This window comes from Gopherus flavomarginatus, chromosome 3, assembly GCF_025201925.1.
Source record: "Gopherus flavomarginatus isolate rGopFla2 chromosome 3, rGopFla2.mat.asm, whole genome shotgun sequence".
Classification (NCBI taxonomy): Eukaryota; Metazoa; Chordata; order Testudines; family Testudinidae; genus Gopherus; species Gopherus flavomarginatus.
This window is the reverse complement of record NC_066619.1, coordinates 131248014-131252654: the sequence shown is the minus strand read 5'-3', so window position 1 is coordinate 131252654 and position 4641 is coordinate 131248014. Positions and strand designations below refer to the sequence as shown.

The 4641-nt window shown below is 51.5% G+C and overlaps 1 protein-coding gene and 1 long non-coding RNA gene across 12 annotated transcripts in view; one reads left to right on the top strand and one right to left on the bottom strand.

Annotated features, from left to right (window-relative positions):
* Positions 1–4641, bottom strand: part of LOC127046830 (uncharacterized) — a 727940-nt gene that overhangs the window by 695313 nt on the left and 27986 nt on the right. The window lies entirely within an intron of this gene.
* NRG1 (neuregulin 1) overlaps positions 1–4641 on the top strand; it is an 834377-nt gene that overhangs the window by 821306 nt on the left and 8430 nt on the right. The window lies entirely within an intron of this gene.

Sequence of the window (4641 nt, the reverse complement as noted above, 5' to 3'; positions counted from 1 at the left end):
CTTCTCCTGCTCTGCTGTCCCTGCCCAGCACTGCCCTGTCCATGGTGCTCCTGCCTTCGAAGCAGCCAGTCTTCTTCCCTCAAACTCCAGGGAGTGACTGCCCCTGCTCTGCTCAGCAGCCCCTTCTTATATGGGCCAGCCTGACTCTGATTGGCCCCTCCAATAAACCTTTTCCTAATTGGCTGGCTCTACAAGCCTTTTCCTTATTGGCTGCCTCCCACGCAGCATCCCCAGGTTGGCTTTAACCCCTTACATACCAGTGAGGGACAGCTGCCCCATCACACACCCTCCCCCTTAACATCACATCCCTGAGGGTGCGCAAGGGGAGGGGGGTTTCTATCTTCCCAGCTTCCCTCGTAGCTGGGCCTGTAGGGTGTCTCTCTCCTGCCTCAGGCTCTCCACCAAGGGAAACAGCCTGTCTCCCTCTTCCAGGGTCTGGGTCCCCACCGTAGCTTGTCCTACTCTTGCATGGGTTCCCTGTTTCTCTGGATCTTCTCTGCCTCACTCATCTTACCCATCACCTCCCTACCTCCCCCTTCTGAGTAGGGGACAGGGTTGTTTATCAGGGCCTCAGTCACTGCCCCCTTGCTCTGAGCATCCTCAGACCAAACCCAGCGCTCTGGCATCCCCCACTTTCTCCTCTGGGTGCAATGCCTTTTTATATGGTCATTCTCATGGCACGGGAGGCTTATCCCTTGTCTTCCTTTGGCCATGGCCCTCTCATGGTCCTTCTTTTTCTCAGCCCTTTCCCCTGGGCTAGCCTTACCCCTATAATCCAGAGGGCACTGCCTCTGCTTGTGTCTCTGTTGCCCACAGGTCCAACAAACCCAATGCCTCCCTGTTCTCCTCACAGGGGGGTCTCTCTTGGGCTCTTTCACCTTCTTATTCTCTGGGTGGGGCCCCCATTCCGCATCCCGGTAGGGGCACTCCCTCTTAACATGTCCCAGCCTCCCACAGGTGAAACATTAGCTCAGCCTCCTGGTTCTGGTGCCTGGCTTCCCCTCTCACTCCCTACGACCCTCACAGACTCCTCTTTGCAGCAGCTTGAACAAGCACAGCCGCTGTTTGGTTAACCCAGCCATATAAGCCTGCAGGTGCTCCTGTACCTCCCATTGTCTTTGCTGGGTGGAGAGCACCTGCTGCAGCAGAGTCTGAAGCTGCCCTTGTGGCCTGTCGGCCCCTTCCCTCAGGGACACCGCCTTTGGAGTCCAGTTCGGGAAGGCCCCAGAACCATCCGCAAAGAAGGCCTTAGTATACCCCAGTTCCATTCTGTACCTTACTTATCCCTTAGCCTCTCAAATAGGCAATAGTCCCCACAGTCTTCTATCTTCCCCTTGTATCAAGGTGACCGTCTGCCCACATTTTCCACCATATGTGACAGGTTCCACTCACCATTGTGACACTTCCTTCTGGCCATCCTTGGAATTATCTCAGGATTGCCAGTGCACCCTCCTCAGGTGGAGCATCGCCCGTTGTCACTCCTGTCTCTGCGTCCAGTATTTGCGTCGCTTCCCGACCGCATCGTCCTCTTCTGGACACAGCCCTCCGGCTATGCCACACTCAGTGCTTTCCCCCCTTCCGGGGGACTGACAATCTAACCACTTACCTCACTGGCAGTTTGCAGTCCAGGTTCTAGTCTCTTGTCTCAGTGGCAAACTGCAGTCCATCCACTGTCCACTTCACTCAGTAGGGGCAAGGAGGGTGGGGAGCCCGGGCCCGCCCACTATCCAGGCCCCTAACCAGGGAGCCTATAGCTGGCAGCCATGTACTGTCCCTCCTCTAACTCCACCGCCTCCTTCCCTGGACCACTTCCCTGCCGCCCCAGCACCTCCTCTGCCCTTGTATCAGGGCCTCAGTCTGGCAGCCTTCAGCCTGGAGCTTCCTCTTACGCTGCTGACTCTGCTCTGTCCATGGTACTCCAGCCTTCTAAGCAGCCAGTCCTCCTCCCTCGAACTCCAGAGAGTGACTTCCCCCTCCTCTGCTCTGCAGCCTCTTTTTATATGGGCCAGCCCGGCCTTGGTTGGCTCCTCCAATAAACCTTCCCCTAATTGGCTGGATCTGCAAGCTTTTTCCCTATTAGCTGCCCCATCACACATGTGCTTAAGTGCTTTGCTGGATCAGGGTCTATAGTAGCAAATATTGTATTCTGTACTGTCTATGGGCCATATGGATTGTACTCCCAAGTTCATGCAGTATCATTAGTATAGCATATTTGATCTTTTGGGTGAGAAGAGAGGATGTTGTTTGCACTGCCCTTCTGCAGTGTCTAGGTTACCCTGGGCAGCATTTTGACACATTAGCTGTCTTTTGGGGTATATAGCTCTTCATTCTAACAAGGAGAAAGAGGGCACCGCATCTCCAGGTATTGCATTTTCTCCAAATAACATTCCAGGGGGAAATACAGACTGCATTTTTACAATAAATCACCAGTCAGTGATGGCCCAAACCTGTGCTTGATATTACCGTGAACCCTGGGTGTTAAATTAGGCCTCATCTATCTTCAGCCTGCAGGAAATAAATGGCAAATTATTTCTGGAGGATGGGGGGAGAGAGAGAGACTCTAGATTAAAGCTGAATTTGAACCATAAAAGAACTTGATAAAATAAAAATGCAGATTCCCTTCTCCTCTAAGACTTTGGTGTGCAGGGAGTTAATGAGATAAGAATATATTCCTTCAAGGCTCTGATCTCTACAGTTAACCTGAGTCACATCTTAATTTTACTTTAAAAGCTAAATAAAGGTTGAGGACCAGCTCCTCAGCTAATGCATGTTGTCCTGGCTCCGTTGAAGTCCATGGAGCAACACCAGTTTACACCTGCTGGGCACCCACCTTGTATTCAGTAGAACATATTAGCTGCATCTCACACCAGAGAAGCTTGTAGAAACCATCTCTGTGGCTGACCTAAGACCTGGTCTACACACTGTGGCCTGGTCTACACTACGCATTTAAACCGAATTTAGCAGCGTTAAACCGATTTAACCCTGTACCTGTCCACACAACGAGGCCTTTATATCAATATAAAGGGCTCTTTAAACCGGTTTCTGTACTCCTCCCCAACGAGAGGAGTAGTGCTGAAATCGGTATTGCCATGTCGGATTAGGGTTAGTGTGGCCGCAAGTCAACGGTATTGGCCTCCAGGTAGTATCCCACAGTGCACCATTGTGACCGCTCTGGAAAGCAATCTGAACTCGGATGCACTGGCCAGGTAGACAGGAAAAGCCCCGCGAACTTTTGAATTTAATTTCCTGTTTGCCCAGCGTGGAGCGCTGATCAGCACGGGTGGCGATGCAGTCACAAATCCAAAAAGAGCTCCAGCATGGACCGTACGGGAGATACTGGATCTGATCGCTGTATGGGGAGACAAATCTGTTCTGTCAGAGCTCCGTTACAGAAGACTAAATGACAAAGCCTTTGAAAAAATCTCCAGGCTGTGATAGATAGAGGCCACAGCACAGTGCTGTGTGACAAGCGTGACGGAAAGCCAAAGAATCAAATGGACGCTCACAGAGGGAGGGAGGGGGTACTGAGGACTCCAGCTATCCCATAGTTCCCGCAGTCTCCGAAAAGCATTTGCATTCTTGTCTGAGCTCCCAATGCCTGAAGGGTCAAAAACATATTTCCGGGTGTTTCAGGGTATATATCGTCAATTTACACCCTTCCTCCCAAAAAAAAAGAGAAGGGAAAAAATGTTTCTCACCTTTTTTCAATGTCACCCTATGTCTACTGCATGCTGCTGGAAGACAGGATGCTGCAGTGCTGAACACCAGCATCCCCTTCCCGATGGATAGCAGTCATATTGTACCCTCTGCCATTGTCATAATTGGCCCATGAGTACTCCTGGCTGGCCTAGGTGAGATCGGCCGGGGGTGCCTGGGTAAAAATGGGAATGACTCCCGGTTATTCCCGGCAGATGGCACAGAATGGCTGGTAACTGTCCTCATCACAGCAACTGGAGGCTGAGCTCTATCAGCCCCCCCTTTTCATGTCTAAAGAAAAGATTCTGTACTGCCTGGACTATCATAGCAGCTGGAGGCTGCCTCACCCTCATTTTATCTCACTAAAAAGTCAGTGTTTCATATTTCTGCATTCTTTATTACTTCATCACACAAATGGAGGGGACACTGCCACGGTAGCCCAGGAGAGTTGGGGGAGGAGGGAAGCAACGGATGGGGTTGTTGCAGGGGCACCCCCTAGAATGGCATGCAGCTCATCGTTTCTGCAGGATCTCTGGGACTCTGACACGGAGCGGCTGTGGTCTCTGGTTCTCTAGTAGACTTCCTCCATATTCTAGGCAGGACTGACTCTATTTTTTGACAAAACATAAAAATGGGAATGACACAGAGAGTCATTCCCATTTTTGTCCATGCACCCCCAGCCGACCTCAGCGAGGCCAGCCAGGAGCACCCATGACAGCAGCAGACGGTACAGAACAACTGATAACCATTGTTATCATCGCCAATTTACAATGGCATGGCAGACGGTGCAGTAGGGATGGTAACCATCTGCTACCTTGCAAAGGCAAATGAATGCTGCTGTGTAGCACTGCCGTACCGCGTCTGTCAGCAGCATCCAGTACACATATGGTGACAGTGACAAAAGGCAAAACGGGCTCCATGGTTGCCATGCTATGGCATCTGCCA